Below are 17,564 nucleotides of genomic sequence, written 5' to 3' on the forward strand. Positions count from 1 at the left end.
TAATGTGTTTATTTTTGTCAATGATAATTGCAGTTCGTGCAACCGTGACAAAATTGTTCAGATTCAACATTTATTTGTTAGAATACAAACTTTATTTACGATAAATGTGTTCAAGATTTTCCAACGAGATTCATTAACAAGCTAGATGAAAATATCTGTAGCGTGATCTTAAAGATCGTCTGCAAATAACTTTGGACATTTAGCATTTATTTAAGTTTTAAACAAACAAATCCATGTGCCATTGGTAGTTTCTGGTGGGAGTTTCAAATCTTGGAAAGTTACCAGAGTTAAGTTATCGTTATATACTTTTTGATCAATATATAGTCCCCAAAATATACATATATAAACTTGATAGCAATGCCAACAAAAGTCATATTTCGTTTCGAAGTATTCATACATTTACACATGATATTCCAGATATTTGTAATTTTACAACTGTACAAATATATCGCATATTATATAAACATGCTTTTGTTAAACAATTTATCGCAGTTTTAAAATATTGTTTTTACGATATCTTAAAGACTATAGAGTTTAAATTATGGAGATGTAAATGTGTAACAATATATTTCTATTAAGATGCTACGTATAAATATTATGAAGTAATATTAAACCCATTTTTCATGAAACATTATATAAGAAGAAAGCGCCGTATCTTGATTATACGGTCATGATGCCAGGAGCTAGACTCTTTATTCTTCGCGAGAATTAAACAATGTAGCAAAGTGCAAAGTACGAAGAATTGGCGGAATTTTTCCTTCCGTATAGCGAGGCGAGATCGTGCTTATTTTCGTGCATGATAAATTTCCAGGTGATTACACCGCAAGCTTCTTATTAGATTCAGCCATTCATTAATTATACGTTAATTAATCATGCTACTTCAGTTACCCCACTTTCCTAACGTAACGGAGGTGGCTATTCATCTGGAGGAAACTGCCTTGCGCGCGGGATTTTCGCGAAAAACGAGGCCACCCCTTGTACCTTCCATCCTACTTTTCAACAGTAAATTTATTAATTAAGCGTCCTCCTTTATGTCATTAATCGGTCACGCACATTTCCCCTATCTTCTATTACCCAATCGCGCTTTATTTTCGAAAACTTCTCTTTGGAAGACTCTTCAACAGACTCGGCCTGGCTCTTATCTGCGTTATTCGTCCTTGGCCTCCATAAAAATGGACGCACCTACTCAAGACCCTAGCAGCGACCTTTTATCGAGTGGCTTTTGGGACGCTCTCGTATCGAGACGCCTTTGCGCTTTCGGCCGTGTAGCTACCGTCATTTTCATTGCCATTCTACGACGAGGGTGCGAGGATCTAAGACGTGCAGGAAACGACATTGCACGAAAAAGGAAATTCCTTGTGGATTTTAGTACCATCGTACGGCAACTGCGGACGATCGATACTCGATACACGACACAGATTTAGATACCCCTGTTTTCAATGAGCTCGCGTTGTCAAGCTTTATCTCGCTAACAATATTATCGCAGTTCTCTAACAAAGAGGGATTGACAAAACAAAAAAATGTGTTTAAAGCAATATATAATTTATTAAAGTAGCTTTTTTTTGAATGCTAAGATAATTTATTAGCTTAATAAATAAAACAATAAAGCATGAAGAAAGCTTCAATAGTAAATTGCGGTTAAATATATTAATACTTGCAAATTTACAATTCGCGAGATACTTAATGCCAGATTAAAATATGAATCTTATAATTAGCGATATAAAGTAATCGATTATTGAAAAATCGAACTAACCCATTTTCGCGAGTTATTCCAAGAGAGAGAATTATGAGTTATAAAAATTAAAAATTATGAGTTATGAAGATTAAAGATGTTAATAATATTTTATAAATATCCCTAAAAATATGAAAAATTAAATGGAATATTTTAATGTGATATTTTTTTAACAAAATATTGAAATGTGATTTAAATAATTGAAAATCTTTTACAAGTATTCATTATATGTCAAACGTGTATATTATGATATTAGAGCATTTTATTTTAGTATAATTGCTTAATCAATAAATTAATTTGTCTATGTTAATATGAAATATAGGAAATAAAAAAAGTATTATATAGAAATAGTATTATATATACAATATATTAATATAAGCGTTACATTTTTTGTTGTTTTACTAAACGCGCTTTATAGTAAAGTGAAATGAGCGATGTAATTTTTAAGCTAGATATGCAAAGCAGTGGTTTACATTTTGAAGTGGAAATGTGGTATGCATTCTGCACGTTAGTTACAAAAGGTATAATTAACTTTTCAAATGCTTGTGTGAACAATGTTTCGTGACTACCTATGTGAAAGTACAAATTCGAGACTGCAAAAAAAAATAAGTGGAAGAAAACTCATTTCACGTGTTCCAGTTCTCTGAACTCGATAAATTTCCACCGCGGATGCTAATCAATGCAGACGTCGACTTCTAAAGTTTTAGTCCGCTATGTTGGGGATGGAAAAGAGGGATAATAATAATAATAATGAAAATTATAATCATAACAATTTAAAATTTTGTCCTACGTAAGCATTGTCGTGAACGAATGGGAAAGAAATAAATGTGCACGAAATCATGTCTCCCATCTTTTGATCGAGATTTAAAGTTACAATTACTACGCTTCTTAAAGGCATAGAGAAAATTGCGACGAGGAACAGATAATACCTCGAAAAGTACGAAAGAAGAAAAGTAAAAGCTTCGTCGAAGAAACCATCTGCGCGAAAAGTTAGTTATTATTAACCTAGTGCGATAATAGCTGAATTAATTGAATCGAGATTATCCAAGCTCAACCCTTAACCCTTGAAGCAGAGAGTTATTAAGATACGATTCTGCTCTAAGACAATCTTTAAGATCGAGTTTCACTCAACATTGAGATAAATCACAAAAAGTTAATCTGTATTATTAGAATTTTAATTAAGTCATATTATAAATATTTAAATATTTTTCGTGTAATTTGTAACATAATATTAAAAAATTATGTCATTAATATTATAAAACATTAAAAATATAATATCTATAAAATATCGTGATATTTTGAATATAATTGTGGAATTTAAAGTTAAAAAATATTTTCCTCTCTTATATAGTAAAGTAATTTTATTAATGAGCATTCGATATAATACACACACAAATCCAAAATTTGATATTTTCTTTTATTAAATTATCGATATAAATCAAAATAACGATTTGGCTGTTTATATCTATTATTGTACACAATATTAAATAAACTAGCAATAACATTAAAAATATTTACGCACAATAGAGATACAAGATATAAGATTGGTAACAATTTATATGACAATAATTAGACGAGAGAGAACGAGAAATAATTTAAGTAAAAAATAGAAAAAAATAAAGATAAATGAATTCAAAAACTTATTATGTATTATTATAAAATTGCGCACTATTTAAATTAATAATTAAGCATTCTGCAATTGCGCAAAATATATCTAAAAGAATATACATAAAATATATATAAAATAAGAATACACATAAAACAAATTTTAATATTAAATAATAAATATTACTAAGTATTCATGATATATAATCAAGAGCGATGTTTTATAAACCCTAGTATGTAAATTCTAATTATATAAATAAAAATTTAAAATTTGTTTTATATATATTGCATATTATTTTGCAATATATAAAATGACTTTATGTCTATTACGAGACTACCGATACAAAATCTCGTAGAATTTGTAGATCATCACATATTATAAAAGTCTCTAATATAAAATCAAGTATTTTTTGCATTCATTAAATAATTACTAATCACAGGATTACCTCTAAGTATTTGTCGGGAACTAACTTTCTCTAATAATCTTCAGGCTGAGTCTCGGAATTGAGCGGCAAACCGCCTCAGACTTGGCGACGAAGTCCTCTCTTCACTTTTTACTGCCATAGCTCATTAGTCGTCGTCGTAGTCGTAGTCGTCGTCTCCTCTTCGCAGCTCATTTGTACGGCCGACGAACGGAAGCAGATTGGCTAACCAGTAGCGGATGACGGCGGGATGAAAATTTTTGGAAAATTGAAATATTTCACATACACACACATATACATATACATATATATATACGGCGAGACCGGCAGTCGACAGCTCAGACCAACGACGAACAGCGTCGGGATATTTGGCTCGCGTATATGCACTCCATCCTCGGCGACACAATAGATTTACGTATTCGGGTAAAAGAGGTAGAACAGTGGTACTACGATAGCCGCGGGGAATCAGCAATCTTGGCAGCGTACCAACTGTCGCAAATAGGTATGCACCACTATGCTAACAGTAGAGAGAGAGACACGCGATTCTTTTTCCCAAGCCTTTTTTCTCTCTCTCTCTCCTTTTTTTTGCTATCCACTATTTTTAAACACATGCAGACACATGCATGTGCATGTAGCGTATATAGAGGTATATGTGTGTGCACGCGCGTATCTATATTTTAATGAATATTCTCTCTTCCTGAGACGTATAGATATATATGGCCCACACACAATTCGTCACGTCCAAACCCGACCATTACGTGTATCTCGTCTGGCATCGATCCCGTCTGAAATTCGTTGCGGGAATGAAATAAATCGATTCGAACTGCAATAAAACATATACGGCGGGCTTATGTGCGATAAGTTATATGGCAAAGCGATATTTTGTACTCTCGATAATTTTATAGCCCCTAGTTACATTATTTATAGACTCAAACACTTGAAAACACTATATCCTCCTAACGTCAATTCAATTTCAAGATTGAAATAAGAGAAATATTATTATTATACGTATAATTTACTTATCAACTAATTAATATCTCTAAGTTTTTTATGAGACTTATATTACAGAATTTTAGCATGTGTGTGCAATATTATATGTATGTAATATTTATAGAAATATTAATTTTCAGAAATTCAGTATATTATTATATTTTATTTAGTAACATTAAATTGTATATAATTATTAAAAACGATATATAATTAATAATTTTTTAATTAGTAATCTCAATTTTTCACTATAATATATATTTTATCGCTTCAATTACATATACATGATACGAAATGTATATTAGTAATTAAATTGTATATAATTATTAAAAACGATATATAATTAATAATTTTTTAATTAGTAATCTCAATTTTTCACTATAATATACATTTTATCGCTTCAATTATACATGATACGAAATGTATATTATATATCATGTATAATATATATTAAATAATCAGCTTATGAGAGATAAGATAATGAGTTATTAAACAAAGCAAAATTTCTCATCTCTATAAAGTCAGCAAATTTAAATTGCAATTATCGAAATAGATATATCGAACATAAGATTCTCGGTTTTTATACTTTCGAAGAAGCGTACATCTCGCGCGCGCTATCGGTAAAAAGTTTACGTATTATGCTTTTTGGCAAGTGGGTACACGAGAACCCTCTTACACGCTCTGGTCCGACCCATGTACATCACGCCTACGTCTATGTAAGAGTACATACGCGACTCTCGTACAAAGGAAACAATGACGTGTGCCGCGAACGTATTATTAACTTCAAAACCAGTAGACGTAATATTTCGTCCATTACGCAGTGCAAAGAGATCGCAGAAACATAAACCTTATCGTGCTATACGAAATACGCTACCTCCCATATGTGTGTGTACCGCGAAGTCCCTTACAACTTATAACTCTTTCGAGCGCGTACAGAGATGATTCTGAAAGAAACTTTCAAAGAGCATTTATTACCCTCTTGTTCTCTCTCTTTCTCTCTTTTTTTCTCGTGATTCGGTCCCTTGCTTGTTTCATAAAAGTGTGCTGCACTTATTTATATCTTTTTAAAAATCAAAAATTGAGAATAGTAAACTTTAATATAGACTAAAGTTTTGCTCAATGTTTACGTTTGCGTTGCTCGGTAGATATGGGATAATAGATCTGTCGGCGCATAAACTCATTTAGGATTGGCGAAACTTAATGTCGCGTATGCAGAACAATAAATATATGAGAACTAATCGATTTTGAGAACGTTGATTACTATCACAAAGTTTTCACGCGCTCGCTCGACCAATTTCGCCATGTCATTGTATGTCACGCAAACTACTAAATTATTCCGCAAGTCCGCGCAACTTCATGCATAACATCCTCCGAACGTTTACTTCTCGTTAGATAGAGGAATCACTTGCATCGATCGATAAATCGACGCTATACACCTCTCGGCTAACCGAGGTGATCGTTGTAAAGTGATCTGCGTCGTTGATGCCGGATAATATATCGAATATCGAAGGAATACAGCGTGGACGCAGATTGCCAGTTAATCGAGCCAGCCCCTAAATGATTTATTAGTGGATAAAATCGCCGATAGTGTGACCGAGTGTTACATATATGAGGCACACACGTGACATTTTACGCAAATGTGTGCAATATTTCAGTTTGATGAAATCTAATTGCTACCTGTACGAAATGCGAATCGATCATTCCGCATTAAGAATTTTCCAACTTTTTCCCGTTCGAAATAGAACGTGATGCTTTTTGCGCCAGTTAAACGATAATTTATCGATCGATTCCAAATTCTGTTTTAACACTCCATGAGGAAACCTAAGCCAAGTGCAAAGTTGGCATGTGATTCATTGCTTGACGCATTCGTATAAAATCTGATTTAACCAGATACTTGTGGAATAAATTAAAATTTCTCTCGCAGATATATTGATATTGTCACAAAAAAAGCAGATAACATAAATACAAAACACAACGTACGAATAAAATACTCGATAATAATTATATTAAATATGAAGATTCGCATTTCTGGCTCGAATAAATCAAAATGCAGTTCGTCGCATGAAAAATAAAGCGGGACATAAATCACTTTATAAATGTTTCAATGTAAATAGCTCCGGAGCGGACGCAACTTTGCAACGAACCGCATTAAATTGCAATGAACGACAATATCCGCGGCATTATAATCATCGACCACGCCTTTACAACTGTTCGCAGGCGCTCTCGACAACACGTGCAAACCGCTGCAACCAGTTTCCATTCGAGCGTGGAAACTCCGTAGAGAGATGCTGCACCTGCGATTAACCCAACCCACCCGGCACACACTACGCTCGTCGTCGGTAGTGTAACTGCAGTCCTACGAGCATGGGGTGCATGGCGCGCGTGTTGCGCACGTTGTGGCGGTTTTCGTGCGCGAAGGGGGATCGACGAAAATTCCACGCTCGAAATCCGTCGTACATACGTAGCACGTAACGCTCTGCGGGAAAGTTACACCGAGAGACGCGCCCTCGTCGCACTCATCCCCCTTCGCCCATTTTCCGCCCTTTCCGCGCCGGTCCACCCAGCCGAGCGGAATTGCCAAGAAGTTCAGTGGTAGTTCTGAATGCAACAATCGCAGGAGATAAAAAAAAGAGATAGAAAGAAAATCACTCATGTGATGCGCTGGAAAAGAGATTTGAAGGGAGCGATATCTCGCTATCCGGAAGACCGCCGGTTAGTAATGCATTCGCTATCGAGAGCTGTGCGCTCGCTCAAGTTCGAATGCGGTCGGCGATCTTCCGCATGACGGACAGTGGTTCGATGAAAAGGAAATAACGCGGCAACACGTGGGCGAGAGATAATAATTTCGATGCGATTTCGCTGCGACAAATGCGTTATTATATCTGATAGTCCGGCTGCTATTGCGACATCGTAGCGTTATCGTGCTGCGACAACATAGCGCGCGAGCGAGCGTAAAACATTTCGTTGAATTCAATTAATTGTACGTATACGTGCGTGCGTGTACGTATGTAAAAAAATAAAAACTGTGTATTTAAAATTTCGGAAATGCTGAATCGAAACTCTTCAAGGTATATGATACACGTATATGCTAAACTTTCATCCTTGATGAGAGGAAACTCGCATCGTTTGATCATGTCGAGTCGAGATGATCTTGCAGTATGATCCCAGTGCTCCGGGATATAGCATGTAAGACGTAGGTGAAGCGTATATTCATGACGCGAAATAGCGGTGAACTATTGTTCACCAGTTTATGCACGTTCGGACACTCTAAAGAGCTACACGCTACCAGGCCGACTAGGACTATCCGGCGACTAGCAGCTCTCTACGGCGGCAAACTCCATGCCGACAATTTACCGCGACGTCGCGCACGACAAATTAATTCCCGCGATGCTAACCACCTAACACCTTGTAAACTTCGGAATGATTAACTATCTTAACTACGCGCACAATAGGTAGGATAGATAAGACCAATCCATGACTTCCATCCCAGCCGCTTAATGTTATAATATATGAAAAGATTAAGCCTACGAAGAATGAACCAGTTATAAATTTAGTCGAAAAAATAATGATTTATTTATCGATTTGATCACGTAACCGATTTCTTATAAATAAAAGAAAGAGAAATTCTAATTTTGGCGTATCTATTCAATTTCAATTACTTTCTATTTTAATCAATATTTATATAAAAATGTATAAGAAAAGTGAAATCGAATTAATTAAATTATTATATATTATGTGTATCTTAAAATAGGTGGGTAATTAAATAATTTAATTCATTTGAACGTTATATATTGATTTTAATATAGAATTTAAAGATAGCTCACAACAAATCAAGTTTTGGATTAAAATTATATTACCATAAAACTATATTGCCATCTCCATTCATGTTTTAGAGAGAGAGAGAGAGAGAGAGAGAGAGAGAGAGAGAGAGAGAGAGATGGAAAATAAAAATTGACTATTATTAATTATTAATAAAAATATATATTATTATGATTGTATTATTTGTATCTCCGTACAATATCAATTATCATTTTTGACAATGGTAGGATATTTCCAATCAAGAAAAAGACATCGATATTTATTAGCATAAACAAACAAAATTGTTGATATTAAAATAAATAAAAATGACAAATATTATTAAACTTGCTATCAATATTTTTAGAATATTAGCATTACATTATGTCTTTGATGATAGAAAGCTAAGAATTGTACAGGGTATTTCCGCAACATACACATCATTAAGTCGAGTTGCCTATCTGCCCACTCAGGGGCATGCTTTACTCGGCTCGCAGAATAAGATCAAAATGGGAATAAGGAAAAAGGAATCTGTTTTTATTACTCTATTATAATGAACAGTTGTGAAATTTAATAATATAAATAAAATATTTATCTAATAATAAATAAAATAATAATAGATAAAATAACATAAATAAAATTTAATAAACAAATTTAAACAAATATAATGAAAAATACTTATAATAAAAAATATATTTGATTTGTAAATATAATAAATTATAAAAACTCGATATAATCACTATTTTCTTCTAAACATAGATCAATCCTGCTGAAAATATCTCTTACTTGTTTTATCAGAAGAGTGATCTCTGCCCATGGATCTTATGCCTATGGACTATTTTATGTGGAACATCTTAAAAAATAAAATATATCACACCCTGCCGGAAAATGTAGAAATTCTTAAAAATAGAATTCGTAACGCATGTGCGGATATCACTTCTCTCATGATAAGTCGCGTGAAAGAAAATTTCATGCGCTCATTCAGAATTGCTTTATGTTTAGAAGAAGATGGTGGTTATATTGAACATTTATTATAATTTATTACATTTAAAGATCAAAAATATTTGTCATTATAAGTATATTTTATTATATTTGTTTATTATATTTTTTACTATATTTGTTCAAATTTATTTATTAAATTGACGTTATTAATATATGTTAATATATATTAATATTTATTATTAAATATTATAATTAAATGTTATAATATGTTATTAAACAAATTTGTCAATTTATTAGAATTGAATATTTTATATATATTATTATTATCTATTAAAATTATTATTTATTAAAAATATATTACATATAAATATATAATATATATTATTAAATATATATTTTATCTATATTATTAAATTTCGCAATTATTTACTATAATAAAATGATAAGATTTCCCTTTCCTTACTCCCCGTTGAACTCGCATTCTAATTTTATTCAGCGAGTCTAATAAAGTATGCCCCTGATAAGCATCCCGACTTAATGATGTGTATGTTGCGGAAACACCCTGTACGTAATACTAACATTACAACTTATTATATAATTATCTTTAAAATAAGATAATTATTTGTACAAATTATGTGCGTGAATTTTTATTTTCTATAAATTTAATGTATTTAAATGTGTATTTTTTTCTTCACTAAAAGAAACTTGAATAAAACATGTGTTGCTCCTAATACAATTATTTTTAAGATAGGTAAGATAACTAAATTTGTTTTAAATGCTGATTTACATCGAAATACACATTGGCACTGTAGAGTTCTACTGCGATGCGAATAATCAATTTGATATAAAATCGCAGATATCGCTGCATCATCGAAGCACAAGTTTGCACGCACCGCGCAAGAGGGGATTTATTTTCGGCCGTTGCGCAACAAACATTTCATCGGAGTAGTGACAAGGACTGAAGTTATCGATCCGTAATAAATCTCTCCGTTATACCGGTACGGTCGAAGCTTTTATCCGTATAATGCCACAATGGCCGATCGAACCAACCGGTTACAAAATAATACGAACCCTCTGCAGATTTCCTGGAAAATGCGCACCTCCCTCGTCATAGAACCCAGTTTGTTCTCATTCAACAAATCGCTTTAATCTCGCCCGAATCGCACGAATTCGGTCGAAAGCTTTCAGAAACGACGATCCGAGCAAAACGCATGCGACGTACATAATACATAATACACAAAACAGATATGAAATTATCTGCCATCGTTCAAATCCATGAGTATATAAGGGAGATGTAATTATGTATTAAAAAAACGAATAAAAACTACATATGTATGATACTTTAAAAATAAATTTACGAATTATATAATATATATAAAATGTATTATACATATACATAATTATTATATATATATACATATATATAATATTGCAAGAGAAGTCAATTTATGTAAAAAATGGGGTTAGGATAGGATTTCTATTTAAAAAACCCAAGTCGGATAAATGCATGTTGAAATATAAAGCGATAGAGTAGTAATTATATCCAATTTGCCACTTACATATTCTACAATTTTTATTTGAACGATCATTTTCTAATATTTATTACTATTTACGCGAGTTACTCAGATGTGTTACATAATATGTTTATAATAATATAATTTAATGATTTAATTAAAGAATTAATTAATTTTTTATTTCAATATAGATAAATTTAGATATAGATGCAATCTCTTCAATGTTGTGAATGTTCGGTACAAATTATATCAAATATGATATTTGATAATTATATAAAATCTGTTTATAAATGTAACTGTCTTGGAACTTACTAAAATTTTAATGCAGAAATATAATTTGTAACATGCAAAATATTGAAATTTATTGAAGATAAGATTAATCATAATTATTGATTGAAATATCGCTTTATATATGTAGAATAATCTGTATTATAAATATTGCTTTTAAAATACTTTACAGTTTAAATCGTACAAATTTTCAAATAGTAAAATCATCATATATCTCTTGAAAAGATATTCCTATTGAAACTAAAATATGACAAAAATGATAAAAATGCGAATATATCCATAAAATTCCGAAAAATAATAAGAAAAAGAAGACATATACAGAAAATATGAAGAAAGCTTCTAATATTATAGCTGAACAAGAGCTGATAGTATGAGAACTTTTAGGTATTTCGATTCTTTGGAAAATTTGACAAAGTGCATCCAACGATCGCTCAGATTTTACGGTGATTGCCTGCCATAACGAAGTTCTACTCTTATGCGTGTTGGAGAGAATGTCAAGCCACCCCAGTTTGGAATGCAATCATAAAAAACTGAATGAAAATCCATTACTTGGACAGTTCTCTTCGATGTCCTGCGATATCCGAAGGATTAATCGGTTCGTTTCATTATTTCTACCGGTAATAACGAGAGCAGCAAACGTCACTTTCATCAGATTTCCTTTTATTTTTTCCATAAATGCGATTAAATCGTTCTTACTTATTGACATCTGTTAGCGTGCGATGATGTTTCAAGTTACCTCACTTTTATGTGTAAAAAATTTATTACTCGTTATATGTATTATAAGATATAAAAAGGATTGCACCGACAGGATTGAAGTTATGTATAATACAATAAAAAGATCATAGAATTATCCATTAATTAAAAAAGAATAAACAAATAATACGCTTAAGTGTATTAATTTATTTTTTTATATTATAGCGCTAAATTATTTTTTGTCTCAAGGAAGATTTAATATAAATAATTTTACCCTATATTGTTGTAACATTATTTCATATTATGCAATATATGCATAGTATAACTCGAAAATCCGTAGCGAAAAATACTTGGAGCTCAAAAGATGACCATTCTGAATTTTCGAATGCATTGCTTCCTGACAAAACTTTCCGAGGCACTTTCGATCACAGGTCGAGAGATATATTCAGCAAGCAGAATACATTGCCCGAATATAACGCGAATATCGATACCGAATGCGTTTTATGTTCTCAGAGAGATGGAGCGAAGCAACGAAATCTCGTTCTGTCGTGTACATAAATAACCTTACATGCACATTATTTCGTACCAGTTGCACAATAAGGTTGAACTTATGTGCCTGTGAATTACGCAATACCCAACAGTTAAAGTGGGCATGAAAACTTACTGAATTATTAGAAGAGACATTTAATAAGGGTTATACACACTTTATATAGTAATGTATCTTTTCTCCTATACGTCGCATAAAATTCTTGAGTCTATTATTATAAAGTCCACCAGATCTACGCATTATTAGATCAATAAATTGTGTGCAACTCTAATTATATTAAATATTATAATTAAATTTACATATTTGAAATCTTTTTAAAATTATAAAATTTACAATCTTTTTAATATTATAAAATTCAACTGTAAAATAATATTAACAAAAAAAAATCGCAAAAAATTCATAGTAATATATATTGCATATAAATATTTTATATCGACAAGCTGTTAATTAAACATTATGCGATTTATCGTAAACCTTATTAAGGATTTACAAGATAGTTTTGTTTGAGTGTCTTCATAATTTTTTTTAAGATACTACATATAAGCTTAGCACTAACGTTAATGTTTTCCTGTTTAACGTTTTCCTATTACAGTCTTAATGAACACTCGGCTCTTAACTGACTTTTTCTCGCCCTATTTTCTTCTCCTTAACTCATCCCATTATCCTTAAACTATGCCATATATATATATATATATATATATATATATATATATATATATATATATCGATACTTCTTCTGCTTTCACCGTTGCCGTTATTATTTCTTATTAGCGTTTTGCTTCGTTGGCGATTAATCTTTCATAGTATTAAATTGCGCGATGTAAAAGGATCAAATAAGATAGTATGAAAAAAAGGAAATAATTGATAGCTAAAAAAATCTCAGAAGGCATAAGGTATGCAAATCATACCAAGTTCGGACCAAACATAGTATTGGTAAATAAACCGATCTATACAGTTTCCTCGTTTAATTAACAGCGAGAATATTTGATTGTGACCCTTTGTTTACAGTGCACACCATATTTGCGATCGCACCAATGAGACTAATAATCAAACTGTGATATAACGGCGCAGTGTATCTCGAGTGGATGTACATCTGTAATACTTCCAATGAAATTATGTGATTCACTTGTATAAATTTCTATATAATTTGCTACATTATGCAATTCGAATTCATCCACAATTATTGTTAACAAATCTAATAGACATATATCTCATTAATGGATTTCAACACAAACAATGTTTTAATCCTTTTTCTAGCCGGATTACAAATTATTTAATATGTTAATCTTTTTAAATTATAGTTTTGTAAAAATATCGTGAAAAGCTTCAAAAATATTAATTAAGAAAATATGTAAATATAAAGCGAAAGGAAGAAAAAGGTTTGATAAACAATTGTTTGGTTGATTCATATAGTATAATAAATATATAAAAAATAAAAAATAAAAAAGAAGTATAATAAATAAATGAAGAGGATGAAAAATATAAGTAAAATAAATACATATACATAACTTATCAAACCAGATAGTATGTTAATATCGAATATATTCTGCGTATTGCACGAGAAACGTGACCAATCTGCCCAATTGTGCAAAATATGAAATCAACGATATAAATCATTATGACATATGCCTGTATGACATATCTAACTTTGAGGACGTCACAAATCATATAATAATTTACTATTGAATATTCGATATGTAATTTACGATTATTGCAAAGGAAATTTAGTTTTGAAATGTTCAGTGTTATAGAGTATATTAAAAACTCATTTTTCAACAGGTGAACTACAAAAACTTTTTACTCTCATCAAATCAAGTCAAATATTGACAAAATAATATAAGAAACGTTTATCAAGAAACGTTTGTTTAACGATAGCACATTTATATTAAATATATTTGTATAAAAATTGCTCTTAAAAAACTGTGTGGATTTAAACCTTCCTATTTTCAGAATATCAATATAACTGATGAAGTTTGATTTCTTATCTAGAAAAAGATTTACAGTTTACAAATTAAGTACAAAAATCTGAATCCCTTTTCTCTTTTCTTCTTTCTCTCTCAAAGCACTTTATTTATTAATATTTTCTATTAATATTAAATATTTATATCAATACATAATATATGTATGATACTCGTTATCACTAAACTAAACGGATCTTTGAGCGTTGTAATAATTTAAACATTTATATTAATTTTTCAAAAAGATCCAACTGCATAATATATTATTGACGTGTATAGTCGGAACGATAACTGCCAATATGTTGTCAGTTGTGCATTTGGGATTGCAGTTAGTCTGCGTAACTGTCGATGTAGCGGAAGCTGGCAACAAAATGTCACTTACACCGAACTTTCGCAGTGACCGCGGGAAGATTTCGCCGCAATTCTCAAGAGTGTCGAGATGTCGGGCAACTTGTAGGATTCCGCATCGTGAATCCAGACATTCGCGGAAGTCTCGGCTCAACACTCTGTGCACTCTGCCGCGAATTGCTATAATAAATTCATAAGCAATTCTTATGCGGCGTAGAAAGGAACGGAGGCAACATGATTTTTTTATGCGCGTATGAAAGTTGTAGTAGAAGTTCGATTAATTTTCAGCATATTTCAAAACAACACAATGCTGGATATTATTATTGAATTGTCTGCAGAGGTAATTTTATAACTTAATTTATTAATTTATTAATTTTATAACTTAATTTATTAATATCTCGTCACTACGTATGTTTTATTTAATAAAAATAAAAACTTGGAAATATAATATAGACGTATAATCGTGCGAATTATGTTTCTAGAATTAGATCTTTCATGTGTTCTAACATAGATTTTATATATATATATATTTTTTTATATATACATCAAATTATAATTTAAATATATTAAAAGGAGGGAATATTAAGGAATTAGAATTATAATACACGCAGTCATATTATTAATAATTTTAGCTGAAAAGAATTACTTTACTTACGTAAATAATCAATATTGTATTATATACATAAGAAAAGACGATCAATAACGTGTCTTATATTCTTCTTTTCTTAAATTTTTCAAATCGTCTACTGCGGATCTCAACATAAATTAATCACTTTCTTCGTCGCTTCACAACACATTTATCACATTTTACGAGGGGACAGATTTTTCTCCTCTCTCTCTTACCGAATGTTTTTAACTTTCTTTTTAAACGACTTACAGATTTTGTTAAATGTCTTTTCTCTTTTTTAAAGAAATCAACTAAACCAAAGAAGCACACCTTATTCCTTTCGTTTTAATTCTTTTAATCAAAATAGTAGCTAAAATTTTCGTTCCATGTTTTTATATGTATAGCAACATGATACTTTTATATATTATATTTATTATTATTTTCTACGTTGTAACTGTGATTTTATTACTTTCATCACAATCTTTTTTGTAATGTAATTCTAATACAATATTGGATATATCTGTAACAATATAACTTTCCAACATATTACTCACAGCATAAGAAAAAAATAATATTAATAATAATATTATTAGTAAAAATTCTTTTACACAGTCAAAAACAATACTTTTGTGTAAAGCAATTTTTGCAAATTCTTAAAATATATATTTTATTCTTTAAAGATACTAAGATTTATCTCAATTAGAGTATTATTAATACAGAATGCTAGATTTTTCAACTAAAGATTATGTTCATATATTAATTTAAACAAAAATAAATGTAAAAACAATAGAAAATATTTGGAAACGGTAGAAATAAGAATTTGACTATAGAAAGACATAAGTTCAATATGTTATCTAGTTTTACAGATTAAAAACAAGTGAAATTGTTAATTTTATTAAAGAAAAATAAATCAGTTTGGATATATCTCATCTATGTATGAATCTTACTAAAATGTTATGTAAATGTTTTCGAATATGTGATTATTTTATAATATAGTATTGTACTGCAGTTAATGTGGTGAATTTCATAAATTAATATGTGATTAGTAAATCAATTGTGCTAAATGAATTAATTAATATCTCATACATGAAATTATCAATTAATTAACAATATCATTAAGTAAATAAATTAGCAATATGATCAATCAAGCAAATAGTTGTGTGTTATGTTTTAATTGCATAAAAATATTTGTATCTTTCTCACTTTCTAATTCTTTTCTCTCTCTGTCTCTCATTAATGTTTTAAAAATTTGTAAACCTTCCCTCTTGTCTGTCATTAATTTTAAAATTTTATCAAAACTCTTTTTCTGATTAAATTAATTTACTTATGCTCTCTGGACGATTTAAAAGAAATATTATTTCTTTATTTCGTAATTTTCGATATTGATGAAAGAATTCCTTTGCTCTGCTGTGCATCATCGAGCAACAAACAGAAGCGTGAACGACAAGCGCGCGCGGTTACCATATGTCAGGAGATTTTCGAGTGGACGGTGTACCTTCCCTTTGGGAGCGACGATACAATCTGAGCTCTGCTGACAGTTTTCTTAGCTCCCTCGACTTCCCCGCCATGAAAACCCCCTCGTCCGATGTCTTGCTACCTTGTACGGCCTCGCTCTATCGCTATTTCCACTATCGCTCGTTGTCCTTGTTTCTCTCGTCCCCTACGACAATCTCGTCTCTTGCTTTCTCCTCTTTTCTTTTCTCTTCCTCTATAGCCGGCTTCTTTTTCCTTTTCTCCGGTTCCGCGACGGTACCTCTTGCCGCACGGGAATCCCCTCTGACACGCAGAATGGATGACTTGAGAATTTCATCTCGTAGCCTTTCGCTCGTGCGTTCTCGCTATCGTTCTCGCTCCTCCGTATCTTCCATTCTATCTTTTTCTCCCTCTCGCAGTTTTCGCTTTTCCTTTTTCTTCCCCGGCGGTTTCTCCCACCGATTCCACGATCCAACGCGCTCATCCGCCTTCTTCGTCTTGTCTATCGCAAAGATAGCGTCGTTGTTTTTTGTATCGCGATGCTGCGCGCTTTGACGAACGAGTCATCCGCGTTCGGTGTCGCGGCAAATAAATAGTCGTCGTCATGGTGGAGCGATGCAAAGTGCCAATTCACATGCGGAAAATCGTATCGC

This window comes from Camponotus vicinus, unplaced genomic scaffold, assembly GCF_025532165.1.
Source record: "Camponotus vicinus isolate PSW18456_S1 unplaced genomic scaffold, iyCamVici1.0 SCAF_2, whole genome shotgun sequence".
NCBI lineage: Eukaryota > Metazoa > Arthropoda > Insecta > Hymenoptera > Formicidae > Camponotus > Camponotus vicinus.